The sequence below is a fragment of the Sinocyclocheilus rhinocerous genome, unplaced genomic scaffold (genome assembly GCF_001515625.1).
Source record: "Sinocyclocheilus rhinocerous isolate Xijiao unplaced genomic scaffold, SAMN03320098_v1.1 scaffold199, whole genome shotgun sequence".
NCBI lineage: Eukaryota > Metazoa > Chordata > Actinopteri > Cypriniformes > Cyprinidae > Sinocyclocheilus > Sinocyclocheilus rhinocerous.
This window is the reverse complement of record NW_015636847.1, coordinates 73,876-99,603: the sequence shown is the minus strand read 5'-3', so window position 1 is coordinate 99,603 and position 25,728 is coordinate 73,876. Positions and strand designations below refer to the sequence as shown.

Below are 25,728 nucleotides of genomic sequence, written 5' to 3'. Positions count from 1 at the left end.
AGCAGGAGGAGGAGGAATTCGGGGCGAGTGAAGGGATCCATGGGGACACAACGGAAAGAAAAACACTGGTAGAAAAACAGAAACAAAACGGAGGGTACAAACGGAGGTAACTGTTTAGGTCGGTTCTTCTGTCACACTTCACTTGGCGCACGGAACGAGGAGACACGGAGATAGCTTCAAACCACAGTCTTTTAATAATCCAAACACAAGGGGTACGTAGGAGACACAGGAACACATAGATTGACGTTCAGAACCGACAAACACTGACTGAAAGGACTAGGGCTTTTAAACAGGATAATTGGGGGAAGAACTAGACACACCTGGAATTAAATTAACACAATCAACGGGAGACAGAAACTGGGTCCACAGGGAGCAAAAACACACACAGACAGGTCCATAACCCTGACACTTCTCTAATCTTTTTGCATTCTATCTATTTGTTTTCTTTTTATTTATTATATGATTTAAAAAAAAAACTTTCTGTACTGCATTAAGCTAACTGAGACTTGTTATAGCACTTGCATATCATTGCTCTTTTGTTGATTTTGATTGCTTCCATTGTCCTCGTTTGTAAGTCGCTTTGGATAAAAGCTTCTGCTAAATGACTAAATGTAAATGTAATAAGCAATTAGTTAAGAGACCCTAAAATAAAGTGTTACCAACATTTATTATCAATGTTGAAAACACTTGTGCTGCTTAATATTTTTTTGTGGAAACCATGACTTTTTTGAACATCCTTTGATGAATAAAAAGTTAAAAAGAACAGCATTTATTTGAAATATACATTTTTGTTTCATTATAAATGTCTTTACTGTCACTTTTGATCAATTTAATGCATCTTTGCTAAATAATAATAATAAAAATAAAAAAAGTATTTTTTAAAAAAAACAATCTTACTTACCCCAAACCTTTGAAAGATAGTGTGCGCTGAGTAGTATCAATTTTGTTGACTCGTTGGTCATTTGAATGTTACAGAAAGACACAGATGAAGAAGTGAGGGAGTTTCTGCAGAATAACCTGCATCTACAGGGAAAGGTAAGTATAGACACAGCCAAGTTAAGAAAACATCTAAAGTATAATATGTGACCCTGGACCACAAAACCAGTCATAAGGGTAACTTTTTTTAAATCGAGATTTATACATCATCTGAAAGCTGTATGGTTAGGATAGGACAATATTTAGCCGAGATACAACTATTTGAAAATCTGCACTACCATTCAAAAGTTTGCGGTTTGGGATTTTTTAAATGTTTGTCTCTTATGCACAACAATGTTGCATTTACCTGACAAAAATATAGTAAACAGTCATATTGAATAAATAAGCTTTCCACTGATGTTTGGCTTGTTAGGAGCGATATTTGGCTGAGATACAACTATTTGAAAATCTGGAATCTGAGGGTGCAAAAAAAAAAAATTCTAAATATTGAGAAAATCGCCTTTAAAGTTGTCTAAAAGTCCTTAGCAACACATATTACTAATGATAATACATTTTTTATATATTTATGGTAAGAAATTTACAAAATATCTTCATGGAACATGATCTTTACTAAATATCCTAATGATTTTTGGCATAAAAGAAAATTTATAATTTTGACCCATACAAGTGTATTGTTGGCTATTGCTACAAATATACCTGTGCGACTTATGACTGGTTTTGTGGTCCAGGGTCACATATAAGTGTGATTAACATGCAAATAAATATGTTTAAGAGCTTAAAATAAAGATTATTAATAAAACAGTCTGAAACTAGAATTGCCCCCCATAAATATTATAACAAAAAACCAGAAACAATAAGAACACAGTAAAAACAGTGATGGAAGACAACTTTAAGGTCTGTCCATCACAATAAGTGTCTGCGTGTACACATCTCTGTCTGTCTGTAGGTTGAGGACCCGTCTATGCGCTGGCAGATGGCTCTGTATAAAGAGACCTCAGGTAAAGCTGAAGACGCAGATGCACCGGAGAAGGTTGTGACGAGAGTTCAGGAAGTTTCGGCTGTTCTCTTCCACATTGAGCTGGTGAGGCCTGTTTGCTTTGGAATTAAAGTTACACACGAAGTTACACACATGAAGTTACACACTCTTTTTCCTCTGTGATGAGCCATTCCTTCTTCCTTCCTTTGTCTTCCTTTAGACTGAGCATCCATTCAAGTCCAAGAAGATGGTTTGGCACAAGCTTCTGTCCAAACAGCGTCGTAGGGCGGTGGTGGCCTGCTTCAGAATGACACCGCTGTACAACATCCCCAAGTAAGACACGCATAACCTTCCTTTAATGGTGTCCAGGAGTAAAGTGGTATGCACAGACTTATTTTTCCTTTTATTTCAGGCACCGGGCATCTAATATGTTCCTTGATGGTTACAAGCGCAATTGGATTGAAAATGAGGGTGACTCGTTTGAAGATAAGATGATAGATGACTTATCCGTAAGTCTTCATATCTGTTTACGCTCCGTTGAGGGCAGTTTGTTCATAGTGTTGTTTTTTTGCAGAAAGCGATGGAGCAGGAAGAAGAAGAAGAGGAAGAAACCGAATCGAAACTAGACCCCCTTCATCAGCTCATCCTTCACTTTAGCCGCACCGCTCTCACTGAGAAAATGTAAGCAAATCGCTCTGGTTTGGTGAGCGTGATGTCTTGACACAGTTTTCCTTCTTAAGTAAAATCTCAATTATTTATATAGCACTTTATTAGTGCTGTCAAACGATTAATTGCGATTAATCGCATCCAAAATAAAAGTTTTTGTTTACATGATGTATGTATGTGTGCTGTGTATATTTATTATGTATATATATATACACACACATTCATGTATATATTTCAGAAAAATAGGTTATGTTTATATATTATATATATTTATTTATAATATAAATAATATCAATATAAATATAGACATGTAAATATATGTAAATATTTTTAAAATATATACTTTACGTGTGTGTATTTTATATATACATAATAAATATACTCAGAAAACCCACATGTATTATGCAAACAAAAACTTTTATTTTGGATGCGATTAATCACGATTAATCGTTTGACAGCACTATGTATAATATTAATTGTTTCAAAGCAGCTTCACAGAAATAAACAAGAAACTAACAGTGTTTCAAAATTGATCAGTTATGAAATTACTTTAATTTCAGCTGTAAAGCAGCTGTACCGAAGACTGTTGCAAATATTCAGATCAAATTAGTTCAAAGTTGATTCAGTTAAGTTTAATAACAGTGTTGCAAAGTTCGTCAATTATGAAAGAATTCAGATCAAAATTAGGTCAATGTTAAAGTAAGAGCTGAAACTAGTTCAGTACTGTTAAGTTCATCAAATATTAAATTCATTTCATCTATAAAGCATCAAGGGAATAGTATTATTGTTCAGCTCAAGTAATTTCAATGTTGATTCAGTTCAGTTTGATGACAGTCAATGTTGCAAGGTTCATTCATTTTGACATCATTATCCAGCTCAATTCATTTAAAAAAAAAATCAATGTTTTGATCTCATCCGATAGTGTCAGTGCAGTCAAACTCATCATATTTCTGACATTTGTCTGATATTTGTTTCATCCCCCACCGCAGTAAACTTGAAGTGGATCATCTGTATATGTCATACGCTGATATTATGGCAAAAGTAAGTCATAAACTTCTGAATTTGAAACTTTGAAAACTTTTCGTTTATAGATGTAATGAGAGCTGCTAACCTTACATATCTCTCTGTTCAGAGCTGCCACATTGGTGAGGAGGACGAAGGGGGAGAGGAGGGGGGCGAGGAGCCATCCTTTGAGGTGCGACAGACAGAGATGGTATGGGGGGGCCTGGGGCTGGGGCCATGGGAGTCAGCGGAGCCAACAGCTACAGCTACAGCTCCTGCCACGCACGTCCAGAACCACTGCACCCCGCACACTCGATGTCTCTCATCCTTTCAGCTCTTCTCTTTCTCTGTCTCTCCTTCTCTTTTCTCTTTATATCTGTTGTGGACTGATCTGTGCACTCCTCTGCTGGATTCTGAGTCTTTGTCTCTTTAACAGCTTATCTTTGTGTTTATTGCATGACTTGAGCGAGTGCAGAGAGATGGCTGCACACAAAACAGATGAAAAAAACAAAAAACAGAGCAAGACATGCTGAACACATCACAGTTTTGATCAATTTGGCTTCATTTGTAGACCGGCAGTAATAAAAAGGAAGCTAGTAGAGGTGTGAATAGTTTTTCTAGCACTTTCCCCCCAGCTGGCAGACCAATAATGCAAAATATTTGCAAAACAGGCTGACACAGCCCTCAAAACTGCATTGTTGTTCTCTCAGGGTATTTAGAGTATTGTACTATTAGCACTTTTGATGATTTATGGAGTGTGTGTTTGTATGTGAGATTTAAGTACGCACTCATACACACACTCAACAAACGCCTTAACTGGTCTCCTAATACATTACCAGTCCCACCTCTCCAGAACCCCTTCTTCTCTGAGTTTGTAGGCAGTCGCCTGTAGTTTTCCATTCTGTCTGCATCTTTTGTATCTTACAGCTTTACTGACCTATTAACCCGAAGGACTTTGAATTTTTGTCCTTCCTGATATGATTTAAATTCAGAAAATATGTCTTCACCTTCTCACCTGGCCACAAAGATTCAGGTTTAGGGAGCTTCAATTGCTTCATTCCATAACCTTTAGAGCTGGCAACCTCTGCAGCATTTTAAGGAATCATTAAGGTATGTTCTTGATACATAGTCTGTTCCAAAGAATAGGCAGCATAATTATCCACCTTTTTTAAATGTAAAAGCAGGTGTGGACATTTGTAACTTGAATGTGCAAGGCTTCCAGTGTCAGATGCTTCCAGTTATTTTTAGCTGAAATGGAAGTCTTACACAGAAAATAGTTTACTTCCTCATTGCAAAATAAAGATAAGATTTATGGAAAAGGCAGTCCCAGAATTCCCAGTTTCAGTAAAAAAGAATTTGAGAGAAATGTTAAATATACTTGTGTTTTATACACTACTAGAAAAATCAATAAAATATCTCCATCTTATAAACTATTTCAGACTATTATAGTATTTGAATGTGGTATGCATATTATGCAGATTACAATATTGTGTTGTTAGCTTAGCGACATGCTAATATCACCCGTAAGCAGTGTTGGGGAGTAACTAGTTACATGTAACGGAATTACGTAATTTAATTACAAAATAAAATTAATTGTAATCAGTTACAGTTACTGAGAAAAAATGTGTAATTAAATTACAGTTACTTATGAAAATGTTAAGGATTACAAAGGGGGTTACATCTGCTTTTTTTCACACACACCCCCACATACAGATTTAATTGATTTCTTTCATAAATTGCAGTGACTGCTCTAAAATATGAAACACCAATGTTTCAGGAGTTTAGAACATGCTTATTTGATACAAGTGATGAAGGATTTTGAAAGTCTGACAGTGTTGAGCACTACTGTAAGGTTAACCCTGCATGGTGTAAATGTTTGAAAATGATTAACAGTTGAAAACATTAGAAATTTAGAAAAGTAATCAAAAAGGAATCAAATGTAATCAGTTACATTTAATAAAGTAATTGAAAAGTTACACTACTTATTACATTTTAAGTAGGGTAACTTGTAATCTGTAACCTATTACATTTCCAAAGTAACCTTCCCAACACTGCCCGTAAGTTTGCATGTTTTAATTTTTAAAGTGGTGTAACTTCCAACACCTTCTACCACCAACGTCATGTGGTAACGGCAACACAGTCTCATAGCAGGTTGTAACTATGTAGTGCGGACCTGCCATGCTCTCACTGGACTCCTCCATTTTACCCTTACCCACAGTACCCTTATTAGTCCTAGGTGGTTCCCGATGTGCAGCCACGTACCTCTCTGCCAATCTCGTACCTTCCATGTGACTGCAACAAGTGAACAAAAAACAATAAATAAAGTTTTCTTAAACAAGACATTGTGGTATGGTTCTTTAACTTACATGTTACATACCCTCACGATGTCACAAACTATTTTACATTATGTTGAATTGGTGGCTAATTAGTATGAATTAGTATGGCTAATTAGTATGAATAAGTTTTCGTACGATCTGCTTGCGCTTCACTGGGGGTTATGTTTAGGGTGGGGTTAGGAGTGGACCCTCATGCTTGCTTTTTTTTTTTTTCTAAAAATCTTATGTTTTCGTACGATCCACATCGTATGAATTCATATAAAATCGCCACCTCAAAAAATAGTTACGCTTTCCATTCCGAATGCGTTTGAAATGCTCAGGCATAAAATGGCTTCAACCATAAAATGTAGTTTTTATAATATTTATGTTTAATAATTACTATAATTGACTATTGTTAAAATCTAAATAATGCAAGAATAATTTGAAAATAAACATGTAAGAAGACATAATATCCATTGGTTAATCAAATTACAGAGATTCATTTTGGCCTTAATAGTGTTGTAACAGAAACACATAATTCTAAGTAGGATAAATGTCTAGGTTGTCATCTATTAATCATGATAATTACGACTTGGCATGAACACTGCATAATTGTAATATGAGTATTATAGAATGTGTGTGTGTGGGTGGTGAAGGTTTTATGAAGGCTGACAGAATTTTCTGGTCGTTTTGCGCAAGCTGCAACAGTTCTGTTCCGTGTAACAGAAACACTCGGTTTAGCGGAACCTTTACGATTAATTAACCGTGACATTTTAAAAGCGCGGTTAATCGCGATACCGGTTAATTGCTGCATCCCTAGTACTCAAATGCTTTTAGTTTTGGTTTTCACTAAGGCATTTTTAAAATAAAAATAAATATTTTATACACTACCGTTCAAAAGTTTGGAGTCCGAATAATCGCATCCAAAATAAATGTTTTTGTTTACATAGTATATGTGTGTGTACTGTGTATATTTATGTATACACATGCATGTATATAATAAATATACACAGTACACACATATATTATGTAAACAAAAACGTTTATTTTGGATGCGATTAATCGCGATTAATCGTTGCCCAGCACTAAATAAATAATACTTTTATTAAGCTATTTTATACACATTAAATTGATCGACCTGTAAAGACATTTACAGTGTTAAGAAGATTTGTATTTCAATTAAATGCTGTTCTTCTGAACTTTAGGAATCATAGAATCCTAAAAAAAAAAAAAAAATCACAGTTTCCACAAAAATATTTAACAGCACAACTCTTTTCTACATTGATAATGGCAACTAAGCAATTGTAATAATTTCTGAAGGATCATGTGACACTCAATATTGAATTACATTTTTAAATTACATCTATTCAAAGAGAAAACAGTCCATTTAAATTGTAATAATATTAGACAATATTTGTCACGGTCAGGGTGTTGAGAGATCAGGCAGGACGACGAATAAACGGATATTTAATCAAGAAACAACAGGAAATCCAGACAGGGTAGACATCAACATAGACAGGAACATGGACATTGACATTGGCATTTACAATAACCGACCAACTAGACTACAAGAGGCAGGAACTAATATAGGGCAGATAACGAGGGGCAGACAGGTGAGCACAATAGGTGATTAACTACAAACGAGAACAGGAACAACCAAATAAGGACACAGAGGGAGAAACCACAATCGACAGTCCACAGGGGTGTGACAGATCGTTATTGTAGTTGTTTTTTTGTTTGTTTGTTTGTTTGTTATTTAAACCACGAATTCCACTAAGATTCACATCATGGCTACTGGCAAGTGCGATTCTCTGTGTATTCATTATGTCATGAAAACTAATGTGTTACCTTACATTATTCTGTCACTGTTAGTAAAATCTATGATATACTGTGGCATTACTTTGTATGCAAAGTAGTGTGTTTGGCATTAAAAAGTGCAGTTTTCTCACAGTGTTTGCAAGAGAAGCCAGATGATGCTACATTGTCTTATATGTCATTTAAAACGGATTCGCTTTTTTGTAAAAATGACTGACGGATTTGATTTGTCAGTGTTTTTCAAATTTAGTACATGACACTTTTATTTTAATTTTTTTGGTTGATGCATTCTCTCTGTATGAGCGCATTGGGCGGGAATTCAGTGTCCATTTGTCTTAGCTGCATTCCTGGCCCTTTGTGCTTTTTAAAATCCTGCGGCTTTCACGTTAACCTACCATTAACACGGTGCTACATTTATGATTATCAGCTGCTCGTATGCGTGCAGCTCTCCATTTCTCTCCAGCCAGAGTGGCACTTTGCTGTGACTGGCAGATTAATTATGGAGTACATGCATGCGTCCCTTGTAGACGGCTGAGCCGGGGAGGTGGGAATCTGCCCTCATGTAAAGCAATGAGACTGGCGCTCGGAGGACACAGCACCCCGGCCAATGTGTATCTGCCAGACCTCGTTACTGGAACAGGGCTCCTCCGACGCCTCAGATCTCCCAGTCTGTGTGCAGTGCACTGCCTTAAAAGGAGCCTCTCTGGCAGGCCTGAGATCAGCACTGGCATCCGACAGGCCAGGATGAGCGGCGGTCTCACTGTGACAAGCCCTGATCTGCTGCAGGCTGTAATAAGCTGAACAATGCGCTCGGCTGGCAGTGTGCGCAGCGGAGTGATAATTGACACATCCTAAAAATGCGAGTAACGACTGGGTTATTAATGCTCTCACCCTGGGGGTGGTTTCAATGCAACCATTAAGCCTTTAATGGAGAGGGAAGACTGACATTTAAAAGCTGTTGCTGTTACCTACTTTTCCATTTAATGAAGATGAGTCTTCGGGCTGGCCGCAGCGAACAATTACAGCACTTCGACATTCAGGCGAAACAATGAGCCGTTGCTATTTTAGTTATTCTTGTTTTCAAAAATAAATCGAGATCAGTGCCTAGGGCGTTGGAAAAAATTAGGAATCTCCTTTTTACTCTGGGGCAGGTGAGCATGTTTCCCACCCCTCCCTGTTTTCCCTTTCATGATCGCTAAGACAACACAAGCCTTTCTACACGCCGTAATAATGTTGTTGATGTAGAAGACATGGCCAGAGTTTCGGTTAGGAGTAGAAAAGCCAAGGGCTTGTTACTAGGTTACATCACTGTTGTTGTTGTGAAGCGGTGTGCCAGGTCTTCAGGCGCTGTGGAAGGAGCTCACAGAGAGTGATTCCCCTCTGCCAAAGCCAAGTTACCATCCCCCCAACGGGGCCTTCTCCACCGCAAGTCTGCTTACTAATCCACACATCCATGTACACACACGAGTTTGCTCGCGTTCTCTTTTAACACTGTGATCGGATGATATTGAGTTTTGGAAAGAGATTGCTCCCAGTAATTGTCGTCTTTGAATTACAGTAGGATCGCATTTGCCTTTGTATATTTTACCTTGAGAATTATCAAGCGTTTCTTAATGCAGTCCATTAGACGATGAACATTAACGCTCAGAGCATTTGCACAGTTTGTGAGTTGTTACTAAACCGCTCTCATTGTTTCAACATGGCCTTGTTGGTAAAATCTACCTTTTGCATATAACTCACATATGCATATACATATATATTAATGTATGTAATTTTATAATTTGTTTTATAGAAGACATTCAATAATAACACTTTTCAGTGCATACTTTTTATGTGCTTTTATAATTTTTTAAAAAATATTTCAATTTTGCTTTACAGTTTCCACAAAAATATTTAACAGCACAACTCTTTTCTACATTGATAATGGCAACTAAGCAATTGTAATAATTTCTGAAGGATCATGTGACACTCAATATTGAATTACATTTTTAAATTACATCTATTCAAAGAGAAAACAGTCCATTTAAATTGTAATAATATTAGACAATATTTGTCACGGTCAGGGTGTTGAGAGATCAGGCAGGACGACGAATAAACGGATATTTAATCAAGAAACAACAGGAAATCCAGACAGGGTAGACATCAACATAGACAGGAACATGAACATGAACATTGACATTGGCATTTACAATAACCGACCAACTAGACTTCAAGAGGCAGGAACTAATATAGGGCAGATAACGAGGGGCAGACAGGTGAGCACAATAAGGTGATTAACGGATAATGAGGACAGGAACAACCAAATAAGGACACAGAGGGAGAAACCACAATCGACAGTCCACAGGGGTGTGACAATATTAGGTTTTTACTGTATTTTAATAAATGCAGCCTTGGTGATAATATGGGACTTCCTTTAACAATTCTAAAACCCAAAGTTTGAATGGTAGTGTATGTTTGATAATTGTACAAAGTTTCATCTGTTACAGTTTTGCAGGAATATTCATTTTAATTTTAAATATTAGTTTTCTATTTACTTTTAATTATAAATGGAAAATACCTGTTTATATAATACTCTGTAATGTATTATGTAATACTTATGTAATAAACTGCTATGAGCTGATAGAGCAGTCGAGGTGTGAGGGTTTGTAAGAAGTACAGCACCCAGCTGTATAATGCAGTTAAAACAGAGGGAAGAGATATCATACAGATGTGCCTCACTGTTCAGGGAGAGCAGGTCTGCTTGCTGTAGTCTATCGTTTGTGCCAGTCAGCAAACGTGAACAGCTCCAATAACTGACACATGACTAATAACACTTGTGTTTTGGATGAGAAAGAGTGTGTAAGATGTGTGTATGTAGATGAATGAAGAAAAACAAACATAAGCGGCAATTAAGAAGTAAAAACTGGTATAAAAACAGTCAGTTCACCTCTTTTTCATGAATAACTTTAATACAAGACATTTTCTCAGGTATTCAGGGAGAAAACAAAAATAGATACTCAAAAATAGCTTTTTTTAAACTTTACTAGATCAAATTTAATCATCCTTCTTGTCATATATAAGATCTAGTTTGTATAATATATATATATACACACTATATATATATATATATATATATATATATATACATACACTATATGTATAGAAAAATGCAAAAAATGTCATGATCAGGACAGTTGTGTTTGGTGTATGAGCGAGTGTGTGCGTGTGTGTTGGATGGTCGTGGGGCAGGGCTATTTAAATCTGGGCATCATTCTGACTGGACTGTTTGTTTCCGTCTAACAGGAGAAGGAAATGGAAAAGCAGAGGCTTCTTTACCAGCAGTCCCGTCTGCATGACCACGGAGCGGCTGAAATGGTTCTGCAGATGATCAGTGCTTGCAAAGGTGCACACACAATCACTCACGAACACGTGCATTTGGATTATAACAGAAAGTAACTATTTTTAGTTTTAACTATTTTAACTATTTTTAGTAACTATTCTATTTCAAATAAATGCTGTTCTTTTGACATTTCTATTCGTCAAAGAATCCTGAAAAAAATCTTCACAGTTTCCACAAAAATATTAAGCAGCACAGCTGTTTTCAACAATAATAGTAATAAGAAATATTTCTTATGCATCAAATCAGCACATTAGAATGGTTTCTGAAGGATCACGTGACACTGAAGACTGGAGTTATGGATTCAGCTTTTACCTTTACTGGAATAAATTACATTTTAAAATACATTCAAATCAAACTGTTATTTTAAATTGTAATAATATTTAACAATATTAGTGGTTTTACTGTAGTTTTGATCAAATAAATGCAGCCTTTGTAAGCATAAGGGACTTTTTTTCAAAAACTAACGAAGTTCCACGAAAGGGAACTTATTGGCCCCAAGCTTTGGTCAAATAAAATTCTGTCTCTTGTAACATGTTTTAGGTGAGACGGGAGCCATGGTGTCCTCTACTCTCAAACTTGGCATCTCCATCCTCAGTGGTGGCAACAGTGATGTTCAGCAGGTCAGCTGATTGCACTCTCTCTACAAATAATGTACCTGTGTAATTTCATTAATGAAGTTGCCATGCTAAGCTTAAGACCTGGTTGTTTTCAGAAATGATCGCAGGAACAGATTAACTCGATGCAATATTGACAAAACTGTCTTGATGTCTTGTGACAGAGGATGTTGGACCACCTGAAAGACAAGAAAGATGTGGGCTTCTTCCTCAGCCTACAGGCTCTCATGCAAACCTGCAGGTACATGGCCATCACTTTCTTTTACTTTATTGTTAACTTTGAAAATATATATGTTATTTCTTTGATAATTATGTTGAACTTTACCAATATTTGCAAGTGTCTTCTACAGCGTTGTCTATGGGTATTTGGCAGACTGTAGATGTATAATATTAATATGGTGGTTTGTTTGTTGACAGTGTTCTGGACCTGAATGCATTTGAGAGACAGAATAAGGCCGAGGGTCTTGGGATGGTGTCAGAGGAGGGCTCAAGTGAGTCTAACACCACTGACACCCCAGAACATCCCGTAGTTTTTGCATCCTACGATCTCTCGCATTTTTTAGAAATGAAAATTATCATTGAGTTTAAGACCTATTCACACCATTTCTGATTTTTCAGCATGGAAAATTCAAAACATTCACAACAAGATTTAAATGAGAACAGGTGTATAAACTCCTCCATGCTGATTCATCCTAGTATGACTATAGGTCTTTTTTTTTCTTTGGTGTGTTATCGTATGAAAGCTGGTGTAGACAAGCCTTATAATAAATTGCATAGGTTAAATTAAATGTTCTTATTTTCATAAATACAATAACATATTTTCACAATTATTGCATAGATTGTTGGTTTATCATATGCCCATACTGCAAAAAACTAAATAATTCTTAATCAGTATAATCAGTATCAATACTTATTTTTAGTAAAAAAAAAATATCTTAACTCAAAAGACAAATTGTATAGGATAATTAGACTTGTTTTCAGAAAATATATACAAACCCAATTCCAAAAAAGTTGGGACACTGTACAAATTGTGAGTAAAAAAGGAATGGAATAATTTACAAATCTCATAAACTTATATTTTATTCACAATAGAATATAGATAACATATCAAATGTTGAAAGTGAGACATTTTGAAATGTCATGCCAAATATTGGCTCATTTTGGATTTCATGAGAGCTACACATTCCAAAAAAGTTGGGACAGGTAGCAATAAGAGGCCGGAAAAGTTAAATGTACATATAAGGAACAGCTGGAGGACCAATTTGCAACTTATTAGGTCAATTGGCAACATGATTGGGTATAAAAAGAGCCTCTCAGAGTGGCAGTGTCTCTCAGAAGTCAAGATGGGCAGAGGATCACCAATTCCCCCAATGCTGCGGCGAAAAATAGTGGAGCAATATCAGAAAGGAGTTTCTCAGAGAAAAATTGCAAAGAGTTTGAAGTTATCATCATCTACAGTGCATAATATCATCCAAAGATTCAGAGAATCTGGAACAATCTCTGTGCGTAAGGGTCAAGGCCGGAAAACCATACTGGATGCCCGTGATCTTCGGGCCCTTAGACGGCACTGCATCACATACAGGAATGCTACTGTAATGGAAATCACAACATGGGCTCAGGAATACTTCCAGAAAACATTGTCGGTGAACACAATCCACCGTGCCATTCGCCGTTGCCGGCTAAAACTCTATAGGTCAAAAAAGAAGCCATATCTAAACATGATCCAGAAGCGCAGGCGTTTTCTCTGGGCCAAGGCTCATTTAAAATGGACTGTGGCAAAGTGGAAAACTGTTCTGTGGTCAGACGAATCAAAATTTGAAGTTCTTTTTGGAAAACTGGGACGCCATGTCATCCGGACTAAAGAGGACAAGGACAACCCAAGTTGTTATCAGCGCTCAGTTCAGAAGCCTGCATCTCTGATGGTATGGGGTTGCATGAGTGCGTGTGGCATGGGCAGCTTACACATCTGGAAAGGCACCATCAATGCTGAAAGGTATATCCAAGTTCTAGAACAACATATGCTCCCATCCAGACGTCGTCTCTTTCAGGGAAGACCTTGCATTTTCCAGCATGACAATGCCAGACCACATACTGCATCAATTACAACATCATGGCTGCGTAGAAGAAGGATCCGGGTACTGAAATGGCCAGCCTGCAGTCCAGATCTTTCACCCATAGAAAACATTTGGCGCATCATAAAGAGGAAGATGCGACAAAGAAGACCTAAGACAGTTGAGCAACTAGAAGCCTGTATTAGACAAGAATGGGACAACATTCCTATTCCTAAACTTGAGCAACTTGTCTCCTCAGTCCCCAGACGTTTGCAGACTGTTATAAAAAGAAGAGGGGATGCCACACAGTGGTAAACATGGCCTTGTCCCAACTTTTTTGAGATGTGTTGATGCCATGAAATTTAAAATCAACTTATTTTTCCCTTAAAATGATACATTTTCTCAGTTTAAACATTTGATATGTCATCTATGTTGTATTCTGAATAAAATATTGAAATTTGAAACTTCCACATCATTGCATTCTGTTTTTATTCACAATTTGTACAGTGTCCCAACTTTTTTGGAATCGGGTTTGTATTTTGAAGTTTATTTTTCTTAGCCCATAGGCATTTTTTACTTGTTTTATGCATAAATCTAACAAAATTAAATGAGGCACATGCTTAAAAAAGAATTTGCCATTGGCATAAGAACAATTAAAACTTAATTCAATATATATTTCTTGAAAACAAGTGTTAATATTTCAGTTTTGCTTGTTTAGATATTTTTATCGCAAAACTATAAAAAAATATTGGTTAAGGAAATTATTTTTTGCAGTTTTGTACTTTATCATGAATGTATTACTAATTTTTGGGTCCACAGGAGACATTTCCACTCTGTATGTGTAAGACTTAGACTCTGTTTGTGTTTCTTACAGAACCATCATAGTGTATCTGTTTGTGTTAGTCTGTTATATTTCCCCTGCCGGAAGCCTATAATCCTACAGGGTCCAACTCACTGCCTCTCTCTTTCTCCCTACCACCATCACTCCATCCCTAACCTCCCCATATATGCCTCTCCTCTCCTTCTTTCCCCATTCTTGTTTTTCAGACATCAAGCTAGAACGTGGTAAATAATCTTGTCTCTATATATTTATCATCACTCCCTCTTTCCTTCTGTCCCATCTCCTCCTGTCTTCCTCCTTTTTTCAGCTTTTACATTGTGAAGATCTCCTCTCATTAGCGTGTAGTTTACCTGCATTTCATTTCGCGCTCAAGGGAACTTAAAAGAGAACTCTTCGGTCATTGCAAAGGTTTTGGGGCAGCCAACTCCTTTACGATTTTCTAGATTCCACATTATGAAACAATGTTATACAATTCTCATGATACTCTTATTGGATTCTGTTTTCAGAGAAGTTTTCTATTACAGTTTATCCTGTTGTGTGCAATGGCTGTAAAGGCTCTTTGCACTTTGCCCTTGAGTGCTGTCACAGATCTACTGTAACTCCAACATTCATTGACTGATTGAGAGGAAATAAAGACATTTGTTCTTTCTTTTCTGGTCAGTTTTCTCTGAGGAGATCACAGAGAACTGTGGTGACCAGTGTCACCAAAATCATGAAATGATTTGCAGATACAGGAAACTCCCCAAGTCCTTTATCCTCAGAAATGAGCCATCTAACATTATTTGAACCATTCCCTCAAATAATGAGCTGCCATGTTTACTTCAGAAGGACAAAAGCATCTGACATGGCACAGTATAGTATAGAAATTATCTAGTTTTTAGTCTGTAGAGCATTTTTTTAACCTTCATTAGTGGTCATCTGTAACATCAGCAGAACTCATCTTCCTTTTCATTCTTGCAAAGTTTGCCCAGATTTGCTCTCCTTAAAAAAAAGAAAAGAAAAAAGAAAAAAAAATGTTTTTAGTGTTGCTTGATGCACAAGCTATGCAAACCTTTTCTAATGCACAACATGGGTGTAAAATGACCTGTATTCATGTCCTATGTTATTTCATGCATAGCTGGACTTTTTTTTTTTCATCTTTTGAAATACATTTATTTCAGCATTCAATATTCCCATATCTAATAATTCCATGATCCATGGATATTTAAAATGTCTTGTTTTCAATGACCAGAAATTATTATTTTAATTTTTCCTAGGTTTTGTGTTACTACATCAGGTTTAGTGTTACTACATCAGGTCAAAAATGACCCATCTATCCAAGTGTGAAAAAGTGTAAAAACATTTTTTTCAAATCAATTTAGCAGTTAGCAAATATTTTAGCATTTATATCAACATATTTAACGCTTGAAATATGTTTATTTGCCACTTTGTCACTCAAAACAATTATATCACTGATAACCGATCACACTGAAATTGAACTGTAGTGTATCTGTAGTGCAACTGTAGTGAATGTGACGGAATATAAAACTGACTAAATAAAATCACACGGGTACAGCAACATCTCAAAACTGCCATCTCAGTGCTTACATGCCTCACAAATGACAACTACACGTTTGTGCTCCTTGCACACAGGCCTGGTGCACTGGGAACACCAGCTGCTGACTTTTCTGTCTTTGGCAGATGGGCAGATCCTGCACCTCTTCCTCTTTGTTTGGTCCTCCTGTGGCCAGGTGGTGGCTGTGTTTTTCCCCATTCCCATCCCAGTGTTCTTCCCATTGCCTTTGTAATATGATTTTGAAGGTGGGGTGTGCCCTCCAAGCGCCTTTTCCTATGTGAATGAATGAATGAATGATGCATTTATATAGCGCTTTGTGTATTGTTGTACACACAAAGTGTTTTACAATCATGTGGGGGGGGGGATCTCTTCTCCTCAACCACCACCAGTGTGCAGCATCCACCTGGATGATGCGACGGCAGCCACAGGACAACGGCGCCAGTGCGCTCACCACACACCAGCTATAGATTGGAGAGGAGAGAGAGTCATAGAGCCAATCAAGTAGATGGGGATTATTAGGAGGCCATGATAGACAATGGCCAGTGGTGGCAATTTGGCCAGGACACCGGGGTTACACCCCTACTCTTTACGAGAAGTGCCATGGGATTTTTAATGACCACAGAGAATTCTCATGTGGCGTGAGAAGCTGTTTGACAAGCTCGTTGATGAATAGCCGTCATGCATTGGCCACACCACCCATGTCATCAGGGTGTTGTGCAGTGAAGTTGGTGTAGGCCAGCATTCAGCATTGGTCAGCATTGGTCCTGGAGAGCAACGGTTCTGCAGAGTTTAACTCCAACCTTGATAAAAACTCACCTGCCTGTAGCTTTCTAGTAACCCTTAGACCTGGATTAGTTTGTTCAGGTTTGTTTGACTTTGATTAGGGCTGGAGCTGAACTCTCTCTGCAGGACTGTGGCTCTCCAGGACCAGCGTTGGCTGCCCCTGGTATAGGCACTGAGGGTGGCAACATCCAGCACATTGTACCATAGCACCATGGGCCACCTCCGTGTTCTCCGGATACACAAGTAAATGCGGACCGTTTTTACTTAATCTATTGAACTAGGTTTGAGTTTCCTCTTCAGAGGACTCATCAGACAAGACTTTGATGTCATCCACTGAGTCTTCTTCATCTAGAAGAGCTGGATTTACACCCACAACTCCCGATTGACCCTGTGGCACATAGTCTAGGTCATCGTCATTAGATATTTCAGGACTAAGAACTGCCTGATCTCTTTCTCGTCTTCTTCATGCAGCATCTCTACAACCATTTCAGCCTTTAATCTAGAATGACCGGGACCAGCCATACTAACACTGGATAAAGAAATTTAAAAGCACAGGAATATTTTCAGATCCACAACAAACAGAAACCTCGTATGTCCAAAACTGTTACTTTTCAGGAACACTGACAGACAGAAAGGGTGACCAAAAGCATTGATTTCAAGTAAATATCTACAGCGGATCTAAATATTTATAATTAATTATAACTAGTTATGATTAATTATTCATATTTTCCCATGAGCTGATTCGCTACAATGACAAGAAATACAATTATGAAATATGGAGATACAAAGTTTCTGCCTGACAGTGAGGATATATACTTGTATATAATAACGTTCTATTTCAGTTTTTATTTTGTTGAGCTAGCTATCATTAGTTAGCTAGAATAGAATATTGCATCCTAAATAGTATATATATTTAGCATGTCCCAAATCGTAGTATGTTGAAATGAGTATTCCAAAGGTACCCGGATGGTTTACTGCTTCAGGTAGAAATTTGAAGTGCAGATCCGTGCACACTCTAATGGCTAATATTGCCCACAACACATTGCACGGTCGACAGGGATTCGATTAGAACTACAAACATGCATGAAAAGTGTTAAAAAACTACAAACATGGCGGATATGCGAGACAGATGGACAGGTAAATAATCAATATCTAACCTGTTGAAAAAATATTTATTTAATGTTATACGCGTTATATTTCATCTGCAGCAACACTGTGAACTTTATAATGATACGTTTGGTCATCAACTTTTAAACGCATCAATATGCAAACATTTGAGCAGAGTTCTCAGCATGATAGACCCGCGACTGGTAGATCAACATGCCTCTTAATTTCTCTCCAATACGGTAGGATATTAAATTAAATTAAATATGGATAATGTTAACTTTGACAAGATGATTGACAGTGCAGTTTAAATGGTGAAAGGATGAACATAACTACGCAACAGAGTGTCCGTTAAAGACACAGTTATGATGAAGTAGTATGTCCCAAAGTCTTGCCTACTATTCTGCTACATACTCAAAAGTATGTTCTCATTCTTCACAAAAAGAGTACATACTTTTAGGGCATAGTATAAGTAGGCGAATTGGGACGCAGCATATGTCAACAACAAGCTAGCTAATAGTATTGGACATGTTTCTCTTTCTCACTAGTATTTCAAGGTCAAGGTAACCTTAGCCTAACATTCTAATATTATGTCCAGTTATCTTTCAAAATATATCAAATATTTTCTGATAAATAAATAAAAATAAGACTTGCATGCATCAAATATACAAAAGCAGTCGTGTTGAGTTGTGAAATGTGTGGCAGGTAAATAGTTTTCTGCAGTAAATATGTTCCTACTTGAAAATTAGCAAATATCACATTTTTGTGTGTAAAACTTATGTAGAAATACAAAAACTGTGTTTGTTTATAAAGTAAGAAAGGAAAAATAAACATAATGATTTGTGGAAATCAAAAACAAGATATTTTATGAATACCTGGAATAGTAAATGTTAAAATACATTCCTTTCAAAGATTCAGCAAAGAAACACTCAGCCATGATTGAAATAACATGGGGAATGAATACGGGTCATTTTAGACCCATGTTGTGCATTAGAAGGATAGTGATATACCACCATACCACCATCTGTTATTGGAAAAAAAAATGTTGTTTTTAAGAAAATATTTGGGAACTTAAAGGAACATGCCACTATTTTTGAAAATAGGCTCATTTTCCAACTCCCCTAGAGTTAAACAGTTGAGTTTTACTGTTTTCAAATCCATTCAGCCATTTAACTCTATGGAAGTTGGAAAATGAGCCTATTTTCAAAAATAGCGGCGTGTTCCTTTAAGATTTTTTTCAAGAATTGCACTTTGGGACATTTTTTCAAGTTTCTTAGTATTTATCTTAAGAAGATTTTCGTGAATCTGGCCCCAGAACACCCTAGCAAATGTTGAACCCCAATGGAGTCATCCAATTTTGAAAACTTTATGGAGAGCATTTCAAAGTTAAACAGGCCTACAAATAAATGGAAGTGATTGAAAGTTCAAATTAACAACTTGCAGATTTAACATTCATTCATGCTTTATAGTTATATGACTTGACTTATATCCTACTAGCCATGGCATCCTAAAACTAGATGGCCAAAATGTAATGCATGATTTTTATGACAAAACAATAGTGTTTTTATTTATCATAATTTAATTAAATAATACTGAAATTATCAATACATTTGCAGAAGTTATTTATTTATATTGTGTTTTAATAACATAGCAGTGCACTCATAAAGATGTAACCAGTGTCTGTATTTTTTTTATTCTAATTTCTAATTTCTATTTATTTTTTTATTTTTGGGGAGTGATTTGAAGATTTGTGACACCTGGTATAAAATGTTTTAATTGTTTAAATGTGTTTTTTTTAAGCTAACCTCATTTCCAGATACTCACTCTCAGACTGATATACTGTATATTGGGCACTAAACCTGTGTGATGTGTATTATATGTATTAGTTACCATTTCTTGACATCTTTCTTTGTATTTTATTCCGAAAATAGCTTAATTTTTTAGAAGTATATCTATTTTTTCTCCTGACAATGTTAATTTTTGTTCTTTTTATTAGCCTTCTCTTGTCAAATAGCATCTTATTCCATCACATATCCTTCATAGTACATTACCCATAATCCACCAATGCCCTAACTTTCTCTGGCTCATCTCTCCCCTCCACTTCTCTCCCACACCTCCAGAAGTGCAGTATATCTGTTTTGCATGATTGTGTGTCTGTGTGCTGTTTTTTTTTAGGTCTTGTCTGAGAAGACCAAAACTCTTCTCCATTTGTGTTCTCCATGAAGATCTCACTGTGTAGTGTGCCATTTCAGTGTCAGTTGTGTTTATCCATGTTCCATGTCTGTTATTTCCCTGTATATTTCTGTACACTGTGATGTTTTCTTTCAGTTAGTGTATAAATGTCCCTTCAAAGTGGCCGTATTTTCAATGTGTGATCTATCAGACTGTATGTGTGTGTCTACTAGTGTTGCCATTCTGGGAGAGGGGAGGGCTTTAGTCTGTGGATTCAGTGTGGACGACAGGTCTCTGCCTCCCCTTTACATGTTTGCTGGTCTGCTCTGCAGTGAGCAGCTAAACGGATGTGCCACAGCAGGTCTTTGTGGTTCACTAACATGCTAATAGGGGCTGGAAGTGCTATGAAGTGGTTATACTCACAGAACACACACACCTTAATCACCCTGAATACTGAAGGGACAGTTCACCCAAAAATGAACTTTATGTCATTATTTACTCGCCCTTGTGTCATTCCAAACCCATATGCTGTTATTTTTTCTATGAAACAAAATTTGGATAAATGTCAACTACAATTCAAAAGTTTGGGGTCAGTAAAAAAATATATGCATCGACTATCTTTTTAGAAATTATTCAAAAAGGATGCATTAAATTGATCAAAAGTGACAGTAAAGACATTTATAAAGTAACAAAAAAAAATTTCTGTTTTAAATATTGTTCTTTTAAACTTTCTATTCATGAAAGTCCTGAAAAATGCATTGTTTCCAGCACAAACATTTTCACCATTGATTATGTATAATATTTAAAAAATATATTAAAAATAAAAACAGCTATGTTTAATTGTATTTCACAATATGACTTTTTTACTGTATTTTTACAGTTCATATCAAATCAAATAAAACATTACAAAATCTTACTAACTACTTTTGAATGGTTTTGAATTATAATTTCTTGAACAGAATTCAAAACTTCCCTTCTGCCAGAACTCAGATTGCATGGGAAATAGAATATGGGTTTAAAATGACACAAGGTCAGTAAACAATGACAGGAGTTTTATTTTTGGATTAACTATCTATTGAATATAAATATATGTGCAAGAGAAGAAATTTGTTGTGACCAGGGCTGCGTTTCTTAAAAGCATCGTAAGCTAAGTTGTTCTCCGATCTACTTGAGAAACGCAGCCCTGGTCATATTCCTGTCTAGAGATATTTGGCACATTTTAAATCACAAATTAACCATTTTAGTCTTTGAAATTAATTGTAAAAAAAAACAAAAAAAAAACATTTTAATTCACCACTTTATTTTACATTTAGAGGTCTAGTGTAGTTCACTCTCTCACACAGTAAAGCACTGTTTAGGAGCTCTTCTCACACATTCATGCTGTGTGCATGTGTGTGTCCCTGTTTAGAAGAGAAAGTGATGGCGGATGATGAATTCACTTGCGACCTTTTCCGCTTCCTGCAGCTGCTCTGTGAAGGCCACAACAACGGTGAGCTTCCTGAGATCTGGATTAATGCTTCTGAATGCTTCCTCCACCACTTCTGTTCACTCGCTGTAGTGTTTGAAGAGAAAATCATGAAATCATAAAAAGATATGTTCCAAAAACATGAAGATCTCAGTTCAAACCTTGCTGGAGCAAAAAGCATTTGATTAGCGATGCTTGATTCTTTGCGATGGACCCTTTGTCTATACCTATACACTATATAAGAATGTTAAAAATAAAAGGTAACACTTTACAATAAGGTTCTATTAGTTAATGTTAGTTAACTAACATAAACAAACAATGAACAATACATTTCTTACAGTATTTATTCATCTTTGTTAATGTTAGTTAATGAAAATACAGTTGTTCACTGTTAGTTCATGTTAATTCACTGTGCATTAACTAATGTTAACAAGCACAACTTTTGATTTTAATAATGCATTAATGTTGGAATTAACATTAACTAAGATTAATAAATGCTGTAGAAGTATTGTTCATTCTTAGTTCTTGTTAACTAAATTTGTTAACTAATGAACCTTATTGTAAAGTGTTATCAGATCAAATATAAATGTTCAAATTCAACTTTCTGTTCATTGACAAATCCTGAAATTTTTTTTTATCATTAATGTAATAATATTTCACAATATTACTATTTTTGTGCTGTATTTTTAGTGCAGCCTTGGTGAGCATAGAGACTTTAAAAACATTTAAAAAAATGTTTACCTAACCCAAACTTTTGAATGGTAGTGTAAATGCATAGCATTACTAATAAAAACAAAAAAATCAGCCTGTTTTGAGTTACCATCTTTCTCCAGATTTCCAGAACTATCTGCGCACACAGACAGGCAGCACAACTACGATCAACATCATCATCTGCACTGTTGACTATCTGCTCAGACTACAGGTACAGCTTCAGCTCAACTGTCTTCCTCTACATCCCTATATACAGTATACTAGCGCCAAAAGTATTCAGACACTTACAAATGTGTTAATGTCATTGTGTTTGAGAACAAGAAAACAAGTGGCAGATGGCTAAAAACGTCAGTGAAATGACATTCAAATGTGGCTTAAGTAAGCTTGGTGGTCTCTTATTTTCGTCCTTACTCTTCATTCCTGTCTCAGGAGTCTATCAGTGACTTCTACTGGTATTACTCTGGGAAGGATATCATTGATGAACCAGGCAAGAGAAACTTTTCTAAGGCAATGACGGTTGCTAAACAGGTTTTCAACAGCCTTACAGAGTATATCCAGGTACTGGCGTCACCGCTATATGCAGTCGAGCTCCTTCAGACGTGCAAATTTCTGTCTTCAATATAGTTTATCTGTATTTTGTTTCTCCACCATAGGGTCCTTGTACCGGTAATCAGCCGTCTCTGGCTCACAGCAGGTTGTGGGATGCCGTGGTGGGCTTCTTGCACGTGTTCGCACACATGATGATGAAGCTAGCACAGGTAGGAACACATATGTTGAGCACACACACACACACCCCTAATGTGACTGATAAATCTTATTATATTGATCGATTTGATTGCATCTAGAAAACCACGGAATTTTCCTGGATAGGTTCCATCAACACTGAATCAGTAACATCTGTATGTTGTTTTATTTTGACATTAAAATACTTGTCATTGAGTTTTTCCTAATCTAAAATCAAAACATAATTTCACCAACTTTACACAGGGGAAATAAGAGAAAAAAAAAGCATTGTATTTTGTAAGTATTGCTGCAAAAAAATGTTTGTGAAAGCATTTTTAAGATCAGGTATATTGGATGTTAAATCAGTTGAAAGCTTTTCTCAGATGTTCCAAATTTAAATTTTTATAGTGTTTGAGCTGCATAAATTATAAAATGTGTGCATTAGAACAGAAGTCAAATGCATGTAATACATGTGCATACTTATATATTTTATATAAGTATGATCAGAGTAGACTAATGAAGAATATTTTCTCTGTTTTGGAAGGTGCATTTTTTTCGGCACTAATGTTTAGTTGTTACTATGCATAGTCTAATTAAATAATAATTAAATTATTTAATTTTATCCTTTAAAACAAAATAAGTTACTGATCCGTTTACTAATTTGTTGTTGACTGTGGTTGGTTATTAACTTCCTGAGTAGGGGTGTTCGATTCCAGGTTTTTCAGAGTTGATTCCGACTCGTGACTCCCTCCATAAGAGTCGATGGAATCAACTCCATCCTTGACTCCATTTACTTTACATCAAATAATACAAGATTGCAGTCGTTACTACACACTTAATTAACGACTCCGACTCTAGGTCTATTCAGAGTTGAGGAATCGACTCTTTTGGAGTCGACTCCCCATCACTATTTCTCCGGAGTCAATTTCTGCCTCTTCATATCATTAATTAAAAATTTAGAAGAAACCTTATCGGAGGTATGGACCTTTTGTACATTTCCGGGTTTCTCAGCAGAGGAAAGTCGTCATAGTTGGGTTAACTTGAAGAGTGGTGAATGGGAGAGTACCACAAATATATTTTTTGCATTCCCATTTGCTCAAATAGCAAAAGAAAAACTCCACAATAGTGTTTTCATGACTTTCAAAAAAAGGAAAAAAATTGAGAGAGACTGATAACGGCAGTCAGAAGAGAGAACGTTGTCAAATTTACCATCCCTCCCATAGACGCTGCATTAGAAACACCCTCGCATTAGCGTTAACTGTTTTTTTTATAATTTGATGCAAAGGTGATATAATACAAAGAATAGTGTTATAAATGTACATACATTTATAAAACGGATAGTTCCGGTCCTTGATTCTGATTGGCTGAGCCACGTTCAAAGCTGTTGTACATTACTCTACAAACATACACCTTTGTTTACGTTTGTCTGTTGCTTGACAACCACTTTGTTGCAACCACAACTGATTCTGAGGAACTACATTGTTTGGTTGAGGAATACTGTTTTTATTAATATCATTACACTTTATTTGCTCTGTTTTATTTTAATAACTGTTTTATAAAAGCAATAAGCCCCGTGAAGCCGTGGTTTACAGTGAATTTATAACAGCTAAGGGGGTTTTAGGGGGGTTCTAAGTGGTTTACAGTGAATTTATAACAGCTAAGGAGGTTTTAGGGGGTTCTAACAAAGCCCCTAAGCTGTTATAAATTCACTGTAAACCACGGCTTCTTGGGGCTTATTGCTTTAAAAGAAACTTGGTTGTTAAATTTCTTTGGAGTTTCATATATTTTATGGGAAGCTTTTCTAAACTGTAATTAAGATTTTAATTGTGGTGTAAATAGAATATAATTTTTCTGATTGTGGTGTTTATCGGTTGATCACTGTTTATAGTGTAATATTCCAGTAACTATTTCCAAACTGGATTATAGTGGATTATCAAATGGATTGTATTTCACACTCTTGATATTCTATTATATAAATGTTTAGTCCGGTATCACCACTAATCCATGAATGTGGAACATGTTCACAGTGTGACGTGACTGTTGACGCTCTAGTAATCTTTAATCATGTGTTGTTTCTCTTAACCTCTCTGTTGTGGTGTTTGATTTTGTTCTAATATTTGTTACACATCTGGTACCTGTGTACTGCATTTTTGTATTTCTTAAAGGGGTGGTTGATTGTGATTTCACTTTTTTAACGTTAGTTTGTGTGTAATGTTGCTGTTTGAGCATAAACAATATTTGCAAAGTTGCTAAGTTGAAAGTTCAATGCAAACAGAGATATCGTCTTTTAAAATTATGGCAGTTTTATGCCTACAAAAACGTCTCGTAGGGACTACAACGAGTTACTTCCCAGGTTTGTGACGTCACAAACCCTGATAATCCCCGCCCCCAGGAACATGCAATGAAGGGGGCAAGGCTATGCTGCGCTGCTTTAGAGAAGAGGAAGAGAAAACTAGAGGTGCACGTAAAAATTTATTCATAAATGAAACGCGATTCTGTCTTCTAACGATTCTAATGGATTCACAAGTTTCAAAATCAATGTTCTAAAGCGGCGGTTCTTAATACTGTTCCTCGCGTCCCCCTGCTCTGCACACGCTCTGCATCTCTCTCTCTCTCTCTC

General features: G+C 36.3%; 1 pseudogene; it reads left to right on the top strand.

Moving 5' to 3' along the window:
• LOC107748234 (ryanodine receptor 1-like) overlaps window positions 1-25,728 on the top strand; it is a 91,552-nt pseudogene that overhangs the window by 54,432 nt on the left and 11,392 nt on the right.